Below are 21039 nucleotides of genomic sequence, written 5' to 3'. Positions count from 1 at the left end.
CTTAGGGAACACACCTGTGCTTAAAACAATATTATAAATATGCGTCAGGCAGGGTGATAATGAATCAATAACAAAGATAATCGGTTCCATTTTTATGCCGTCAATGTCCTCACTTTTGCTTTTTTTAAGTTTCATGAAAACGTTGTTTACCTCAGTTTGCTCCGTAGGGTCAATAAATATTGAGGAGGCTATAGGTGTTGGCATGTAACTTAATGCATTTCCGTCGTAAGTACTTTCTGACAAAGAAGTAAAGTACCCATTGAATTTATTGGCTAATGCTTTTCCTTTAAATATATGATTATCAATTGTAATTTCGTCGACACCGGGCGTCCTATTACTTGAAGATATAATTGTGTTTAGTTTTTTCCACATTTGCTTGACATCTACGATACCGTTAAAAATAGTATGGTAATAGTCGCGTTTGGCTTGCCTTAAAGTTTTTGAAAGACTGTTTCTGTAGGCCCTAAACGCTTTCATTCAGTGCATTCAAATCGCGATTTTTCAAGAACACCTGGTACAGTTTGTTTTTCGTACGTATCATTTTCAATCATCATGATACTTAACGTTACCCAAGGCTTACGTGCGCGGTTTGGCTTAGTTATTTCTTTGTACGGAAAGTGTTTTTTATATACCGAAGAAAAAATTTCTATGAAATGGTCATATGCGGTATGAGCCGTAGAGCACGCAAAAACTGCGTTCCAGCTTGTTCTGGCGAGTTCATCTCGGAACTGCGACAGTGTAACCGCGTTGATGTCTTGATATATTATATTTACAGTGAATTCTTTTGCCGTATTGTACGTATCAGTTACTAAATAGACAGGCAAGTGGTCGCTAAGTGTCACATTAATGGTACCAGAAAATAGGTCATTAATTGCTAGGTTAGTAATAAAAAGGTCGATAAGAGTTTCACTAGTTGCAGTGATACGTGTGGGGGTGGTTATTACATTAAACAAAAAATGGGAATCGAGAATCGCAGATAATTCGCCCTGTTTAGGAGTTTTTGTCAGCATATCAATGTTTAGGTCACCTCGTAAAACTTAAGAGTATTGGTTTACGTTTACAAACGAAAAAATAGCCTCTAGAAACGTGAAAAATTCGCTCAAGTTACCATCAGGGGGCCTATACACGACAGCAAATACAGCATTGTCGCATTTTGTACAAATTACCTCAATGTCTGTTGTGGACCAAGAAAAGTCATCGAGGAGGTCATAGGTAAATCCCAGTTTTGTGAACATGCATACGCCGCATCCCCTTTTCAATTTCCTATTCTAAGAAACGGCACTGTAGCCGTCTAAATGTATGGTATCAAGATCAGAGTACCACGTCTCAGTCAGCATAATAACCGAGAAGGAAAACCCGAACTTGTTTATTAAAATGCAAAAGTCATATTTTTTGCGTAATGACTGCATGTTCATATGTAAAAATGTTAATGGTGATTTACACTTTTCAACAATATCCGACTTGAGTGTGGTTGGACTAATACAAGATAAAGTCATTGCTGATTATTATGGGTCAACATAGAAGTGCTGTCAGTTTGCAGACAAGTAGTGACATACTTCCAAATGAGAAACAGACAACGAAAAATATCACTGTGCCTACAGATTTCATCAACAAGGGCAGAAAAACGCAGCCAAGTTGTTTCCCAACTCATGTCGCGATACAAGCATAAACGCAAACAATCCAGAAAATAGCAAAAGCGGCAACTACAAACCAGTACTTCCAAAATTAAAGCACACAAGACAAAAAAAATAAATAAAAAAGCAGGCAACAAATATCGGAAAGAGAACAAATGGGTGGCGAACAGCGCATGCGCATATGGCCTTTGCTCCGGGTACACTATCGCAACATATACAACTATGTGTCTCCTTAACACATATGAATGGCATGATAAGATGCGCCATAGCACCACAAAGGCCTCCTTCAAAGCTTGGAACATTGGTCTTATTTTCCAGCTTTCATAATGGGTTGACCATTTTAGCAACGTCCCCACTGCATGAAATCTTTATTTTTGGAGCGTTGTCCATGCGCCGTGCGAAAATTTTGCCATTTTGCACCCAAACGTATTTCCAACCAGTTTCGCGTTTGCGTGCAGTAGCCTGACCTAGTAGACGTTTCAGCTCTGGGCATAGGTGCTCGTTAACAAAGAACGGCTCCTCCGAGTCAAAGCATACGTCAGAGCTCTTGAGCCGGGCAGCACGCGCATTCTCGAGGAAACAGTCCCTCTTCTGCCTCCGTGCGAACTGAACTACTACGTTCTTTTTTGTTAGACTGGAGGTTGGTATTCTGTGCACCGACTCAAAATCAGCTTCCTCAAGTGGTACACCTACTTTCTCGCCAATTTTGATCACTGTATCTATAAGGTTTTCAGTGGCGTTGTACGGGATGCCTTTGAGCTCCACATTTGCATTACGAGAATACTGCTCAAGGTGTAGCAGCCTACTCTCATGATCTTTCACCTTTTGAGCAAGATCAGCGCACGTGGCCTCTAGCATAGCGTTGGTCGCCTTGAGCTTTACATTTTCAGCCTTTACTTCTTCACAATCAGTATTTAAGGAAGCCACAGAGGACTTAATTTCCCTCAGCTCATTACGAAAGTCTCGCTCGAGTGTTTCCTTGAAGCCTTTAAACTCAGCCCGTAATTCACGCTTAAGTTCCTCGAAAAGTGCTCTTATCTCTTTCGCCATGTCTCAACGAGTCAATACAGACAACAGAGCACTTGTGGCAGCACCAGCAGCAGCAAAACGAAACAGGCGAAAATTCAAGAAACAAGCAGGAATTTGGGCACAAACCTGCGTGAAAGATGTGTAGCGTTTTAGTCCTCGAGCTTCGCTGCCGCCTCTGCTGCCATGTGAAGAACGGGGGCGTTGTTCAGTCAATTTGTAGTTTTTCGTCGGGGTTGAGGAACCAATGCGAGTCGATGGTCCAGGCAGCGTCACAATCACACGAGGGCTGACGTGGAATGGCCTTTCTTGAAGGAGATGAAGATAGCTGGGCTGATATCAGCGCATCCAAACCGCCGCACGATGCCAGGACGAAATATTCCACAGCCCTGCGTGAAAGATGTGTAGCGTTTTAGTCCTCGAGCTTCGCTGCCGCCTCTGCTGCCATGTTGGTGCCTGAATTACTTTATTTTTTTAAGGTCAGTGATATCTTTTCGGAGAGGGTTGACGGTAAAATAATATTTCGGCTTTCTGTGACAATGAGAAACAGATTTACCATGTTCCACGACATTATAAGCCATCACATGCAACTCTCCGGTGCACATTAAGCCACGGGGTTTACGTCCGGCGCTCCTAGTTTAATTCACCTAAATTAGCTATAATTGTCTTAGTGAGAGACTTCATTTCTTTTCTTTCAGTAGGTCGAGAAGCACGGGACTAAAAGCTCGAGGGATTGACAAAGTACCGACCCAGCCACAAGTTTGCAAAGCAACAATACACGACAGATATTCATACATGTAGAATAAAAAATATACTTTACAAGTAAAAAATGACCCCAAGTACGAATGCAAAGGTTATCAAACAAAGGTCCGCAAATAAAGAGCGAGGGCATACATTTGTATCATGACGTGGCACGAACACGAAAAGCAAAAGTCAAGAAGTAGAGTGACCAAAATTCCGGGAGATCTAATATTGGATAAAGTGAATAAGCTGAGCGAAGCATCTAATGGGACGATTTCGATTATTTAAGATTACATATATTACGCCGTAGTTGAAGACTCCGTAAATTTCGATCACCTGGGGTTCTTTAACATGCACCTAAATATGAGAATGAGTAACTGTACACCACTAAAACTGTTACATTTGGTGACGGATAATGAACGCTAAGTGAGTATTTGTGCTGTGGCTTGCGCAAGATTATGCGTTCGGAACAGCGAAACGGGGCTCTTATATTAAAGTTTCCACTCATGGTTTAACGCATTTAGTGTGTTCAAATTATTATAAAGCCTTACAGTGATTAACATCTCTAGGCGCACCTGCAGCTCCGCTGCGAATAACCGCAATATTATTACAGGCCAACTCCGGCGAACTTTCGAGGTCAATGCATCTCAATGAAATTCGCTGGGTACGTTCTTTTCTATATTTCCGTCATTTATACATATTTATAGGCTTGAGAGATGTGCTGATTGTTGCAAATGAATTTCAAAGGTTTCCTCGCAAAGCTCACTTCGCTTGCCAGCATTATTGGTAACACTGTCTGGGTGACGAGATGTTTGGCATGTCAACGGAAGTGCCGCAGCTGATGCCAACGCTACTTTGGCTGCTAGCGTTAATTGTGATGGCCACAAGGCGACGGCGAAGGTGTCTGGCAGGGGTATTGCTGAGGGAATCTTTCTTCCTTCCTGGGTGGTGTTTGGCCGGTACTTCACTCGTCTGGCTTTCACAGTTCTTATTCTACGCGCTGGCGGCACCAGTATACGGCCTCCGGTTCTTACAAAATAGTACGTCATATGCAGAAAGGGCGCCAGGTCGGGTTTCAGTTTCGCACCGTTTTGCTTACTAAAATCATTTGCGAATTTTCTGAGCATTTCAGCTATTGTTCTCGTGACAAAAGTATCTCAGGAACATAGGAACACCATTACCTTGACATGATCGAAAAATCACCGGAGTTAAGTTGGCGTCGTGTCTTGCTCGTGGGCCTTTCCATAATGGTTTTCAAGGATGAGATTTTAAAGGCCTAAGTACCATGTACTGCCCTACACTTGTTCGATCAAAATGATTTTACCAAAAACGGGTCAACACCACACAGCATGAGAGCAATTTTCGTGGAGAGCAGCGCGTGCCGTCTCGTCTTTTTCCTCCGCAAAGTTACCCGATGGATGGATGGATGGATGGATGGATGGATGGATGGATGGATGGATGGATGGATGGATGGATGGATGGATGGATAGATGGATATGGCTGTACCCTTTAGATCGGGTGGTGGCTAGCGCCACCAAGCCGTAATACTTATTGAACCCAAAACTATATTTATTTTTTTTCCTTAAAAAGTGAGTTTGAGGATTCGTACTTTGCAGTGAAGAGTTTAATTTAATTTTCACTCTTGCCTTGACTTTAGCCACCAATCAGATAACCTCCTTCTAGTTAAGTCTACTCGCTTAAAGTTTATTTTGCCCTCCCGGTCCCTAAACCCCAGTGCTTTGAAAACCTCTGCGCCATCATCCTGAACTATAGGGTGAAGCCCTTTACAGAACATTATCAAGTGTTCGGCAGTTTCTTCTTCCTCTCCACACGCACTGCATACTGTGTCTACCCCTTCGTATTTGGCTTGATATGTCTTGGTTCGCAGTACTCCCGTCCTGGCCTCAAACAGTAGAGAACTACCCCGAGTATTATCATAGATCCTTTCCTTGGCAATTTCCTGCTTAAAAGTTCGATAGATCTCTAGTGCGGACTTCTTAATCATGCCCATTCTCCACATGTCAGTCTCCGTTTCCTTCACTTTCTTCTTAACCGATAGTTCTTTTGGTTTGGCCACCTGCTGTTTTCTAAGTGTTTACCAGTCAACTTCCTGGTTCGCTTCCTCCATTTTGTATCGACATTCTTCATGTACAAGTAGCTGAAAACCTTCCTAGCCCAACGCTCTTCCCCCATTTCTCTCAATCGCTTCTCAAATTTTATCTTGCTGCAAGCTTCCCAGCCCTCAAATGATGTCCATCCCATATCACCTGGTACTCCCTGATTTGGTGTATTCCCGTGAGCTCCTAAAGCAAGCCTACCTATTCCACGTTGCTTAATTTCTAATCTTGCTTGAACTTCTGATCTCATGCACAAGACCGCATTGCCGAACGTCAGCCCAGGAACCATGACCCCTTTCCATATTCCTCTCACAACATCATACCTATTGTAATTCCACAGTGCCCTATTTTTCATGACTGCTGCATTCCTGTTACCTTTAGTCGTCACGTATATTTCGTGTTCCTTCAGATACCCGGTCCCATTGCTTATCCATACGCCCAGATATTTGTATTTATCTGTTATATCTAGCGTGACCTCCTGTATTCTAAGCTCACTACCTTCGTTGTCATTGAAAATCATGACTGCTGATTTTCCCTTACTGAATCTAAAATTTAACCTATCTCCCTCATTACCGCAGATGTCCATCAATCTCTGCAAATCTTCCTTGTTGTTGGCCATTAGCACTATATCATCTGCGTACATTAATGCTGGTAGTGTGCCTGATCAATAAGTTTTCCTTGTTTGACTAAAGAGAGGTTGAAGCCCAGTCCACTTCCCTCTAATTTTGCCTCTAATCCTTGTAGGTACATCATGAATAATAAGGGTGACGCACCCCTGCCTAAGCCCCCGTTTTACCTCTGCAGGCTTGGATACCTGTTTTTCCCACTTTATAACTACCTTGTTACCTTTATAGATACCCTTTAAAAGATTAGTGACTACATGTTCCACGCTTAGTGTGTCCAGTATTCCCCACAATTCCTCTTGAACCACGCTATCGTACGCTCCCTTGATATCCAAAAATGCTAGCCACAGGGGCCTGTGTTCCTTTTCTGCTATTTCGATGCACTGCGTCAGTGAGAACAGATTGTCTTCCAACCTCCTGTGTTTCCGAAACCCATTCTGCAGTTCCCCCAGCACCCCCTCATCCTCTATCCACGCCTGTAGTCTTTCCTTTATAATCTGCATCGCCAGCCTGTAGACCTCTGATGTCACTGTTATAGGACGGTAGTTGTTTATGTCAGCTTTGTCCCCCTTTCCTTTATAAATCATGCTCATCCTGCTAAGTTTCCATCCAGCGGGAACTTCACCATCGATTATTATTGTACTCACTGCCTCTCTCAAAACTTGCTTAGACTTCGGACCTAATGTCTTTATCAGCCTAATTGTAATGCCATCTGGGCCTGTTGATGTACTACTAGGAACCCTTTTCTCAGCCCTTTCCCACTCTTGTTGTGAAAATGGAGCCATTGCACCACTTGATTTGTCCTTGTCTGTTGTGGTGCATAAAGTACTTCTTTGTTGAAATTTTTCTGTCACCCTTGTTCTTATATATTCAATAGCTTCGTCCCCTTCTAGCCTAGCACCTTGGGCTGTAGTTATAAAACTCTGCTCTAGGCTCGTCTCATTTCTTAGCGAGTTTAAATGGTTCCAAAATTTCGCAGCTGCCTTTTTATCTTTTTTATGTACTTCTGCCAGCCACTGAGCTCCCTTCCTTCTAATCTTTTCATTGATCAGAAGGGATGCATCCCTTCTACAGCTTAGAAAGGTTGCCCATTTTCTTTCAACATCATCTGTCGGTTCACCCCGCTGCTTAGCATGTCTGTGTTCCCTAGAGGCTTCCTGACGTTTTGCTATGGCTCTCTTAACTTCCTCATCCCACCAACTTTTGGGTTTGTGTCTTCTTTTCCGGGGTGACTTGTCACGCGTCTTAGCAAGCTCTAGCTCAAAGAGTCTAATTAGATTCGTGTATGTCCACACTGTCTTATTATCCTCCGTGATTACTTTCTCAATTTGTTTAGTGGCTATTTCAATTTGCCTTTCTGGATAAAAATTTTCCTGTAGTTGCTCATCTTGTCTCCTTCCCACTTTCACTGCTCTTCGAAAACTTAGCTTGATACGTTTGTGATCGCTACCCAGAATTCTGGAGCCACCTTCATCTATGTGCATTTCCCTGAGCTTATCATACATTCTATGTGACATCAATGCATAATCTATCGCCGACTGAAGCCTTCCTACCTCCCATGTTATTTGCCCTTCACACTTCTCGGTACTGTTGTAAATGATGAAATCAAGCCTTTCACACATATCCATGATCATTTTGCCTGTCGGGTCGGTATACCCATCTATATCTTCTTTGTGCGCATTCATGTCTCCTAGTATAATTATCTCGCAATCTCTTCCTAACCCCTGAATGTCCTTTGATATACACTCTACCATTGCCTGGTTTTCCTCTCTGGCCTTTGCTCCCGTCCAGAAGTACACGAAACCAAGGAGTGTCATTTGACTTGCCACTTTTCCTTTTAGCCATAAATGTTCCTGGCACTCCTGCTTGACCCTTTGCCAGTCTGTACTTTTATGAATGAATACCCCAATACCACCCCCCTTTCTGCTGCCTTCTGTTCTATTACAATATTCCCACGCGTAGTCCGGATTGTTCGGAGATTGTTCCATGTCCCTGAGATGTGTTTCTACAAAACCGTATACCATCGGCCTCTCTTCCCTTAGCTGTTCTTCTATCTCTTCCCACTTCAGCCTGTTCCTACCACCCTGCATGTTAATATACCCTATGTCTGAATTGGCTCGGCGCTCGTGGCTACGTCTATTTATGCCCCGGACTCTACCGATCTTAGATATTGGTGCCACTTTGGAATCGTATCTGTCCATACCACCTGTCGAAGAGTCTCCCTGGTTGTTTTCCTCGATACTAGCTATCCTGTACCCCGAAGGGCTCGCTTGCCCCCCAAAAAAGCTACTGCGCGTCCTGCAAGTCGCCAACCCACCTCATGACCTAGCCGCCCATCGAAGTGAATTCTGTCTCGTTGAACCCCCCCCCCCCCACCTATGCACTTCTCTGTTTATTTCCACCACCTCAAAGCCTTTCTCTCGACTCATCCGCCGTATCTCTTGGTTTGCGTTGACCACCGCTCTTTGCAGGTTGCTATCACGCACCTGTACCTCCAGTATCGTGCATATCACTACCTGTACCTTAGGAGAAGTGGCGCGCATGTCATTGACGCCTTTCGCCAGTGTGGCTGCTAGTCCTGCTGCATCTTTATTTAGGACATCGTTTAAACCGCCTGAAATTATTACGAGATTTTGTCTATCAGCTGTCGTTTTGAGCTTTGCGCTCGCTTGCTTCATGACTGCTTCCAGCTTGCGTCCTGGGAACGCCCCTACTGCAACCCTCTTGTCACCTCTTACCCTTTCTTTGGTGGCTTCTGTGCATCGATTTAAATTTGAGTCCCCGGCGATTATCACATGCTGTGACTTTTCAGCTGGAGCGTTCTGCACTTGGGAGCTACTTGCACCTGTGACGCCGGCTGCTTTGTCCCCTCCCAGCCCCACCACTACCTCGCTGAAACTGGGCCTTGCGACAGTTGAACCGGCTAAACCTGTTTTTTCCAAACTTGCTTGTTCTTCCTTCTCCACCATTCTGGTTGCCGGTTCTCTACTGTTCTCTCCGTAGGTCGCTTCTTTGTTCAGCTTCGCTAGCACTTCCTCGGCGGACTTCAGTCTTTCTCCCATTGCCCTCGTTTTCTCTTGCTCTGTCGCCAACGCAGTCTCGAGCTCGGCGATTCTCATCAGCAGTTCACTTTGGGCAACCATCATTTTCTTCATTTTTTCCTCGACCTCACATTGCCTACACTTCGCGTCAGCCTCTTCTCCATCCGCTTCTACGCTTGGGTCCACTTTCAAACCTGAACCACATCCTGAACACTTTACAGTCTTTTTAACCATGCCTTTCTGACACCAATTGTCCCTATACTCGATAATGACTAAACTCGAGCCCTGCACTACGAAAAAAAAAGAAAGTCCAAGCTCTACTACAAAAATTTGCGTGTTCAAAGTACGCACACCTCCCCTACGGGATGGCAAAAGAAAAAACAACAAAAAAAATTCAAACACACACACCCGCACTAACTAATAAATATCTGGTGACTGGCCCCCGAAAAAGCCGTACCATCAAATAAGTGCTACGAAGATTTCAACCGCTGCTTTATAATTATAAAAACAAGTTCAAAACATGCAAAAACACTTATCTGCGCAGTCGATCCGGAGCGCTCAAAAAACACGTCCATCCACCTTGACAGCCTGAACTGAACCACCCGCGCCGGTGCGGCGGTGCGTGCAGCGCCCCAAGCGGCATCGGCGCGCTTTGGGGACCGGTTTCGGCAGCCGCTTTTCACACCTCCCCATTCTAGCAACCCTAGCCACGTTGATTAGCACCCGCTCGAAAACTTGGCGCCTACGTGCGACATCTGTAGACGCCTACCAACGACTCCAGTTCTCACCTGAACAGTCTTCCAATAGGTGTCGCTACATTCTCCTTTCTCAACAAGCCTGGAATTACAATTTCAGTCTTTCAGGCTTTCTCACGGCTCGGCCATATCGAGTACGGTAACTTCCGTTGTTCTGACGGATGGTTCTTGCCGCAAGCCTTCAGAAGGTGACTGGGTACTGTCGTTTGACTCGTCCTCACATGTCCGGTCTACCAGTTCTGGCATTAAATCTGCAGAAGAGGTCGGGGTACTGTCACTTAAATTCTGGTCAAAGGCCACCAGGTTCACACCTCGTGTTCTGTTGGGTAACCCTAGTTGATATTTCAACGATATATGATCGAGACCCAGGAGCCGCCTTGGTACCTTAGCGACACAAGGAAGGTCTTGCACCCATACATACTCTCCTGGCTACAATGGTCGCATTTCCCGAACCACATGATGTCTGATGAAGTTGCACGCTTGCATTTCCCTGGCTTCCAATCTATCTTTAGAGCTTTGGAAATAGGAGCCCGTTTTGGAGAGAGAGCCTCGTCAATTTTGGGAATCGTCCTCTTCACACATCTGCCTATGAAGAGTTGAGCCGGGCTATAGCCTGTTACTCCAGAAGTGTCTCGATATGTCATAAGAGCTAGATAAATACCTTTTGATTTCAGAAACATATCTTTCAGCACACTTACCGTCTGCTCAACTTCTCTATTTGCTTGCGGGTAGCGCGGATTTGAGGTAACGTGTGAGAAACCGTAGGCTTTGCTGAAATCTCTGAAAGCTTCTCATGCAAATTGCGGTCCATTGTCAGAGATGACCACTGACGGGACTCCGAAACGAGCAAAGCACCTCTTAATGACTGCTATCACTGATTGAGATGATGTTTGAGCCAAGCTGACCTCCTCCGGGTAACAACAGAAGTAACCCATAAGGATAACATAGTGTTTTTATTTATTTATTTATTTATAAATACTGCGATCCTTCAGCTGAAAGATCATGGCAGGGTGGGAAAAAAAATGTTCGAGAATCGGTACATACAAAAAAATAATGAAAACACAATAAATCGTACGATTTGAATATACAAGGCGAAGGTTCACAAACGCTTATTTCAACAAATTTTTCGAGTAACATAACACATAATAACGTAACACGTAGAATACGGGTTATAGACTAACACAATAATTACAATAAAACAAATAATACAATGCAATGTGTAGTGATGGTTTAGGCGATGCTGTTTTCAAACAATGACAGTTTCTTCTGTAAAACGACATCATTTGTCAGGCTATTCCAGTCATTAATAGTTCTAGGGAAGAACGAATACTTGTGGCAGTTAATCCGTGAAGGTAAAGGAGTTATCGTTTTACTATGTCGCTTGCGAGTTGCGTAACCGGAAGAATACCGAAGAATGCCTGCATTGTCAACATTTAAATGACCATTTATTAATTGATAGAAAAACTTAAGCCGGCAAGTGCGGTTTCTGTCCACAACGGGTTGCAGACCGCTTTTTACCAATAATTCAGATACGGATGTTCTACCGTAGGAGTTATAAATAAAACGTAAGCCCTTGTTCTGCACTTTTTCTAATTGATTAATGTTACGTTTAGTGAATGGATCCCATATTATTACAGCATATTCCAACATTGGACGAATGAGTGTTTTATATGCCAACATGCGTACAGACGGGGTAGAATATTTTAAGGATCGCTTTAGAAAAAAAAGTTTCCGTAGACATTTACCTGTAGTTATATCGACGTGTTTGTTCCAGTTTAGATCATTAGTTATTCATACTCCAAGGTACTTGTATTCTGCAACTTCTGTAAGATTGACGCTATTTGTGCCGTACTGATAACATAAAGGATTTTTCTTTAGTGTTATTTTCATATAAACAGTTTTGTTGTAATTAATTGACATTTGCCATTCCTGGCACCAAGAGACGACCTTGTTGAATTGATTATTGAGCCTTATCTGATCTCCAGCAGTTGATACCTTCGTGTATAATACACAATCATCAGCATAAAGCTTTACACTTACAGAAAGGTCATTCATTATATCATTTATATATAATAGAAAAAAAAAAGAGGTCCGAGGACCGAGCCCTGAGGTACGCCGGAATCCACAGGTAGTTTGCTGGAACAACTGTCATTAAATGAAACAAATTGTTGCCTGTTTTCAAGATACGCTCGTATCCATACTATAAGTTTCGGATTTTTCAAGATATATTGCAATTTATGAAGTAATTTTTTATGTGAAACTTTATCAAAGGCCTTTTGGAAGTCCATAAAAATGGCATCTAGCTGTTCACCTTCATTTAGTGCGGTAGCAAAATCATGGATGGTTTCAACCAGCTGTGTAGTGGTAGAATATCCACGTCTAAATCCATGCTGCGCTTTTGTTAGTACTTTGTGTTCATCAAGAAATGTAACAATCTGTTTGTGAATTATGTGCTCGAGAATTTTACAAGCTGTAGAGGTTAACGAAACTGGTCGATAATTCTTTATTTGAGTTTTATCACCTGCTTTGTGTAGAGGCTTAATTCGGGCAATCTTCCAGTCCTCAGGGAGTACACCTTCGTTCAAAGACCTAGTATATAACACACACAAATATTTCGCGCACCACTCTGCGTACCGTTTTAAGAAGGCATTCGGTATCTCATCTGGTCCAACAGATTTCTTAACATCCAGATTTAGCAATAAATTAAAGATACCCTCTTCAGAAATAGTGACATCTGATATTGGTGGTAGGTTCGCATCGAAAGGTGGGAGATGATTATTATCTTTTGTATAGACGCTGTTGAAATAGTTATTAAAGGCCGTACAGACAGCTTTTTCATCACTCTCTAATTTTCCATCTAAAAGAAATACATCGGTAGAGCACGTGCCCGGAGTGACCTCTTTCCAAAATTTTCTTGGACACGTTTTAATAAATGACGGCAATTTTTCGTTAAAATACTTTTCTTTGTCACGAAAAGATTTTTCTTTAATTTCTTCACGTATATTGCAAATAGTTGTTTTTAAATTAGGACTGTTAGCCTTGTTCGACCTTTTTTTTAACCGTTTCAACTTTCGCTTCAGCTGTAACGTCTCTCTTGTTATCCAGGGATTGTGATTCTCTACTTTCTTTGTAATTAAAGGGATAAAACGCTGCACACAATCTTCAATCATTCTCTTAAAGCAAAGCCACAGATCTTCAACGCTACGATTACTTACATTGAAATGATCATATTCAAAGGCCAGAACATCAATTATAGATTCATCATCTGCTTTTGAAAAATTGGGAAATTTCTTCACCATCCTCTGCTGACTAAGTTCAACTCCCTTTAGCTTTAGTACCACAGCCTTGTGATCCGATATGCCATTTGTGACGCTGCACAACATGCTTTCTTTTATATTGCCACTTACAAGATATATATCTAGGATAGATTTCGTCCCCTGATCTATTCTGGTAGGGTCGGTGACTATTTGCGTCAAATCATATTGAAACATGATATCGGATATTTGAGTATCCGCAGCTTGACATGGGTCTGATATAAACGTTTCCCAATTCATATTTGGCATATTAAAATCTCCCGCTATGATTAATTTATCTTCGGTTTTTACGTGACAATGAAGGTAATCCTTAAGCTTTGCGATAACATCAAGGGAAGCATTTGGTGGCCTGTAAACGACACCAAGAAGATATTTAATATTGCCAATATACACTTTACAGAAGATGCTTTCTATGTCTTGAACGTCTGGCATTTTTACGACACGTGTATTATTCCTAAAAAGAATAGCAACGCCCCCTCCCCTCCCATTTCAATCCTTACGGAACACTCTGTAATTTTTCGGCACAAACTCACTATCAAAAACATCATCTCGTAGCCATGTCTCAGTTAGTAATACAATATCTGGGTCATGTGCTAAAAGCATGCCTTCCAACTTCTCAGCCTTATTAACAATACTGCGGCAATTTACATTTAACACCACTAAGCATCGTTCATCTAGTTTCCCCGAACCTTAATTTGGTTAGATAACTTATATCTTGTATTCTTATTATCATCCCAGCAAAAAAACTTTCCATCAATGCTTATTTTGTCAAAAACTAACTTCACTTTAGATCCACTTGCACGCTCGCGCGACGAACTTTGCCACAACTTTTTTCTGATATCACGTACACGAGCGGAAAAGTCTTCACTTATCGACAGCTCGGTGCCCTTCAGCTTGGAACACCTCTGCAGAATAGCTACCTTGTCTCGGTAATCGAGTATTTTTATAATTACTGGGCGTTTTTTGCCATTCTTTTTTCCCAATCTGTGACATCTTTCTATGCCCCTGACATTCACTCCCAGCTTTCCCTCAAACAAGTCCTTTTTTATTGTTTCAGTAAGGTCAGCAGTCGTTTCATTAGCTTCTTCCCCTAGGCCAAAAACAATCAAGTTATTTCGTCGACTTCTGTTCTCTAACTCGTCAATTTTTTTGACCGCGAATTCAAAGTCTTTCTCAAGCTGTGTTGCTCTTTGCTTTAAGTCGTTTACATCTGTTTTCAGTTCAATCAAAGGTTTTGTCTGTATTTCGACGAAACTCATCCTTTCAGTCAAGCTAGCAACTTCTTTTTCGATTTTTTCTTGTTTTGATAAGACACTGTTCATCATATCAGTGATGTGTTTTTGTCCTGAAAGAAGCTGCTGCAGTATTTCTTTATCTGAAGGGCCTGGGTTTGCTTCAATATCCCCGCAAACTAACAAAGCTGTGTGCACAAGACACACACTTGAATTCCAGGAGCACCGATTTTCTACGTCGTTATGTAACATTTAGAAAGGACGACAATGACGCAGTAGCATCATCTGGTGGTGTGACCTATATAGTTGATCAAGGCGTTACATGTACACATTTACCACTACAAACATCCTTTGACGCAGTGGCTGTTCGAGCAGCTCTTTTTACCAAACCTGACACCATCTGCTCTCTTTACATACCTTCACAAAAGCGAGTTCCCGTCACTGATAAATGAAATACTGGAAACTTATGTGGTCCTTGGGGACAAAAATGCAAATAATGTTCTATGGGGCAACTCTCGCTGGGATGCACGAGGTCGCCTAATCGACCAGTTCCTCTATTCTTCGGGTGCGTGTCTTTCGAATGGGAAAGACTTTAGCCTCGCCAATAAAACCTACTCATGCATAGACCTCACCATTGTCTCCCCGTCGCTTGTACCCCTGCTTCAATGGAAAGTGATCAACAATGCTTTTGGAAGTGACCGCTCTCCGATCATTTTAAGTACGCCAATAGAGGTCTTCCACGTGTTCCCAGATGGAAGACAGACAAAGCGGACTGGGCAAAGTTCAGAAAAACTATTCGCTTAAGTAGGTCGGACGTACGTCGATTAAGTAAATGCAGCTGTATACTTTTGGCACCACTTCTTATTGATGCTTCAACAAAGTGTATCCCACAAACTGGACGGTCCACCAGGTGACACGTCCCTTGGTCAAACAGTGAGTATCGAAATCCATGTAGAAAGCAAAATAAAGAATGGAAGCGGCTCCTAGATTCTCCGACTGCGGAGAATGTTACAAATTTTAGAAACTATAATTCTCAAGGCAGGAGGACGCGCCCACAGGCTATAAGGAAAAGTTCACGCCTTTATATCAGGCATCAATTCATATACAAAGGAGGGTAAATTCTGGGACATGGTTAGGAGAATTGCAGGAAGACAAGCACATTCACTCCTTCGCGTAAGCAACCAAGGTGACAGCTCGGAAAATCAAGCAAACTTCCTCGGCGCACAATTCGAACAAATGTCCAGCTCGTCACACTGTAGTGAAACCTTCCAAACACACAAAACAAGAATTGAAAAGAAGAAACTAGAACACAAATGTACAATACACGAAGCATTCAACCAAGCTATCAGCTTAGCTGCGCTCGAAACATAACTAAACTCTTGCAGTCATTCCGCCCCGGGTTCTGATCGTGTGGTGTATCAAATGTTGAAAAACCTACCATTTGAAACACAAAAAAACCCTACTTTGCTTGTACAATGCTCTCTGGTTGTCTGGCGCGATCCCTACTTCCTGGAAAGAGGCCATAATTATTCCCATTTTGAAAGAGTGCAAGGAACCTTCCTCAGTTTCAAGTTACAGGCCGTTTGCATTTACAAGCTGCTTGTGAAAACTTTTCGAAAAAAAAAAGATAAACTGCCGACTTGTGTATTTTCTTGAAACAAACAACTTGCTCGACCTATTTCAGTGCGGATTTCGAGAGGGTAGATTCATCACCGACCACCTTGTTCTGTCGAGGCTCAGATCAGAGACGCTTTCATTTACAAACAATATTTTCTCTTTGTGCCCCACGCTATGGAAAAAGCTTACGATACAACATGGTGCTTTGGAATATTAAGAGACCTGTACACCTTGGCGTGCGTGGCAGAATGTTTACCATAATCGAAACTTACTCGTCAAACCGGACATTCCGTGTGCGAGTGGGCAGTGTTCTCTCCAAAGCATTTGTCCAAGAAAGAGGAGTGCCGCAAAGTGGTGTACTTAGCTGCACACTTTTTATTATCAAAACAAATTCTTTGCGCTCGTCCATCGCTCAAGTTACGTTTTATTGTACATATGTCGATGACGCGCTGCTTGGTTTCGTCTTGAAATCTAGCCATGTGTGAGTGGCAGGTTCAACTAAGTTTGAAAAAAGTGTCCAATTAGGCAGAAGAAATTGGGTTCCGACTGAATGCTCAAAAAAGCAAGTGTGTTTTGTTCTCCAGGAAGAGAGACATTCATTCCAAATGCGATATTCAACTACATTGGGAACGACGTGTTGCCCTTATTACCAAACAGAAATTCTTAGGCCTAATCTTGGAAACCAAGCTAACCTTCATACCACACTTCAAGTATCTAAAAAACAAGTGCATAAAAGCAAAAGCCATGAATGTTTTGTTCTAAACGTGTTGTCCCGCTCTACGTGGGAAAGTGACAACAAGTGCCTGATCAATTTTTAAACAAGCCTCATTGTATTCGCCTAGATGATGGAGCAATAGCATTTCAGTCTGCGATATCTACTACCCTCAAAATACTTGACCCTGCTCATCATCTAGGCACCCGCCTCTCTACGGGTGCTTTTGGCATTAGCCCCGTGGAAAGCCTGTACGTGGAATCGAACGAATGGTCGCTCCATCTACAGAGTTGTTACATGTCTTTTAAATATTATCTTATTGTAAATGCAAACAAGAATCGCTCATCACATTCCACAATTGATGACATGTCAAGCCTTACTGTGTTTGAGAAACCTATTTCTATCAGAGAGCTACTCACTCCGTGTGAGTGGCCAAGCGAAGGAAACTGGTGTGCCACTTGAACACCTTTTGATGGCTCCCGCAGTATGCCTGCCACCACGGCAGTGGCAGGCGATATATTGCGACGTGTCTTTCTAGGAGGTTACTAAGCATGCACCGATTGTACATATTCAGACATACTTCCTAGAGATAAAACAGAAATACACATGCCCTGAGGAGTTTACGGATGTTTCAGAGACCAACACTTCTGTCTCTTTCGTAGCCGTTAGCCCATTCTTTTTGGAAGCCGGCCGTCTGCATCTTGATAAAAGCATTTTCGCTGGCAAAATTTATGCGGTACTTTCGGCTGTTAAACACAATAAACAAATACAAATACACTAGACAATATTATAGACAAATTCTCCAAGCGTAGTAAAAGCTCTGAAAACTCTTAAAAAGCACAAAAACTCGGTCCTTGTCTCTATTTATTCGCTCTTATGCACTGTCTACTCTTCAAAGCAGCCTGTTGTAGTCAGTTGGGTGCCAGGACACCACGAAATACAAGGTAACTTTTTGGTGGACCAGCTAGCTGTATCCGCGAACAAAGCCGCTACATATACATTGATACTGATTCCGGTACTCGACATGAAACTTTTTCTAAAATGAAAGCTTAGGGGTTATTGGCAGAGCACAGGGGACACACACACATGACAAAGTTGCATGTCATCAAGCCGCAACTTTGTCATTGGCCGCCAGTATCAAAATCACGCCTCACATAAGTAATATTTACAATGTTAAGAACAGAACATACATACACTACACATTCATTTCTTTTGTCTGATGGCGATCCACATTTGTGTGATAGATTTGGACAAGTGCTCACCGTACTTCACTTTCTTATCCAGTGTAAAGAATTAGACAAGCTTAGAAAACAACACTTTCCATTACCCTACCGACAACAGATACGACTTCATCCTGCAATGTTCGTCGGTAGGGAACCACTTTCCACACATAAATCATTTTTAGCTTTTTTAGAAAACTTCGTACATTTCATATCATACACCATGGATGGATGGATGGATGGATGTGGCTGAACCCTTTAGATCGGGCGGCAGCTAACGCCACCTAGCTGTAATACTTAGTGAACTAACCATTACATTTATCTTTTTTTTCCTTTAGATAATGAAGTTGAGGATTCGTACTTCGCAGTGAAGGGTTTAATTTTCACTCATGCCTCGACTTTAGCCACCAATCAGATAACCTCCTTTTAGTTAAGTCTACCCGCTTAAAGTCTATTTTGCCCTCGCTGTCCCTAAATCCCATTGCTTTGAAAAACTCTGCGCCATCATCCTGAACTATAGGGTGAAGCCCTTTACAGAACATTATGAAGTGTTCGGCAGCTTCTTCTTCCTCTCCACACGCACTGCATACTGTGTCTACCCTTTCGGATTTGGCCCGATATGTCTTGGTTCGCAGTACTCCCGTCCTGGCCTGAAACAGTAGAGAACTACCCCGAGTATTATCATAGATCCTTTCCTTGGCAATTTCCTGCTTAAAAGTTTGATAGATCTCTAGTGCCGACTTCTTAATCATGCCCATTCTCCACATGTCAGTCTCCGTTTCCTTCGCTTTCTTCTTAACCGATAGTGCTTTTTGGTTTAGACACCTGCTGTTTTCCAAGTATTTACCAGTCAACTTCCTGGTTCGCTTCCTCCATTTTGTATCGACATTCTTCATGTACAAGTAGCTGAAAACCTTCCTAGCCCAACGCTCCTCCCCCATTTCTCTCAATCGCTTCTCAAATTTTATCTTGCTGCTAGCTTCCCTGCCCTCAAATGATGTCCCATATCACCTTGTACTCCCTGATTTGCTGTATTCCCGTGAGCTCCTAAAGCAAGCCTACCTATTCCACGTTGCTTAATTTCTAATCTTGCTTGAACTTCTGATCTCATGCACAAGACCGCATTGCCGAACGTCAGCCCAGGAACCATGACCCCTTTCCATATTCCTCTCACAACATCATACCTATTGTAATTCCACAGTGCCCTATTTTTCATCACTGCTGCATTCCTGTTACCTTTAGTCGTCACGTATATTTTGTGTTCCCTCAGATACTTGGTCCCATTGCTTATCCATAGGCCCAGATATTTGTATTTGTCTGTTATCTCTAGCGTGACCTCCTGTATTCTAAGCTCACTACCATCGTTGTGATTGAAAATCATGACTGCTGAGTTTTCCTTAGCGAATCTAAAATCTAACCTATGACCGTCATTACAGCAGATGTCCATCAATCTCTGCAAATCTTCCTTGTTGTTGGCCATTAGCACTATATCATCTGCGTACATTAATGCTGGTAGTGCCTGATCAATAAGTTTTCTTTGTTTGACTAAAGAGAGGTTGAAGCCAAGTCTACTTCCCTCTAATTTGGCCTCTAATCCTTGTAGGTACATCATGAATAATAAGGGTGAAAGGGGCCACCCCTGCCTAAGCCCCCGTTTTAACTCTGCAGGCTTGGATACCTGTTTTTTCCACTTTATAACTACCTTGTTACCTTTATAGATACCCTTTAAAAGATTAGTGACTACATGTTCCACGCCTAGTGTGTCCAGTATTCCCCACAATTCCTCTTGAACGACGCTATCGTACGCTCCCTTGATATCCAAAAATGTTAGCCACAGGGGCCTGTGTTCCTTTTCTGCTATTTCGATGCACTGCGTCAGAGAGAACAGATTGTCTTCCAACCTCTTGTGTTTTCGAAACCCATTCTGCAGTTCCCCAAGCACCCGCTCATCCTCTATCCATGCCTGCAGTCTTTCCTTTATAATCTGCATCGCCAGCATGTAGACCACTGATGTCACTGTTATAGGACGGTAGTTGTTTATGTCAGCTTTGTCCCCCTTTCCTTTATAGATCATGCTCATCCTGCTAAGTTTCCATCCATCGGGAGCTTCACCATCGATTATTATTGTGGTCACTGCCTCTCTCAAAGCCTGCTTAAACTTCGGACCTAATGTCTTTATCAGCATAATTGGAATGCCATTTGGGCTGTTGATGTACTACTAGGAACCCTTTTCTCAGCCCTTTCTCACTCTCGTTGTGAAAATGGAGCCATTGCGCCACTTGATTATTCCAGTTCAGTTCAGTTCAGTTTATTAACCTTAAGGGCTTCCCGAAAGAAGCATTACAAAAGGGGCGGGTTACAACTTCTCACATAGACATTTCATATTGATTTGTTATATGCTGCTGAAACAATGATGGGCAGGTGATGGCGGCAATGTCCTTGGCTATTGTGGTGCATAAAGCACTTCTTTGTTGAAATTTTTCTGTCACCCTTGTTCTTATATATTCAATAGCTTCGTCCCCTTCTAGCTTAGCACCTTGAGCTGTAGCTATAAACCTCTGCACTAAGCTTGTCTCATTTATTAGGGAGTTTAGATGGTTCCGAAATTTCGCAGCTGCCTTTCTTTTTTATGTACTTCTGCTAGCCACTAAGCTCCCTTTCTTCTAATTTTTTCATTGATCAGAAGGAATGCATCCCTTCTACAGCTCAGAAAGATTTCCCATTTTCTTTCAACATCGTCTGTCGGTTCACCCCGCTGCTTAGCATGTCGGTGTTCCCTAGAGGCTTCCTGACGCGTTGCTATGGCTCTCTTAACTTCCTCATCACACCAACTTTTGTGTTTGTGTCTTTTTTTCTGGGGTGACTTGTCACGTGCCTTAGCAAGCTCTAGCTCAAACAGTCTAATTAAATTCGTGTATGTCCACACTGTTTTATTATCCTCAGATATTACTGTCTGAATTTGTTTAGTGGCTATTTGAATTTGCCTTTCTGAATAAAAATTTTCTTG

General features: G+C 42.6%; 1 long non-coding RNA gene across 1 annotated transcript in view; it reads right to left on the bottom strand.

The window, feature by feature from the left end:
* The window catches only part of LOC142786838 (uncharacterized), a 75855-nt gene extending 72816 nt beyond the window's left edge, over window positions 1-3039 (bottom strand). The window contains exon 1 of the long non-coding RNA XR_012889178.1: window positions 2790-3039. This is a non-coding gene — a long non-coding RNA (uncharacterized LOC142786838). The remainder of the gene's footprint in view (window positions 1-2789) is intronic.
* Between the last annotated feature and the right edge of the window lie 18000 nt (window positions 3040-21039).

Source organism: Rhipicephalus microplus, unplaced genomic scaffold (assembly GCF_043290135.1).
Source record: "Rhipicephalus microplus isolate Deutch F79 unplaced genomic scaffold, USDA_Rmic scaffold_34, whole genome shotgun sequence".
NCBI classification, from domain to species: domain Eukaryota; kingdom Metazoa; phylum Arthropoda; class Arachnida; order Ixodida; family Ixodidae; genus Rhipicephalus; species Rhipicephalus microplus.
The sequence above is the reverse complement of the archived record's forward strand: the minus strand, read 5'-3'. Positions and strand labels throughout refer to the sequence as shown.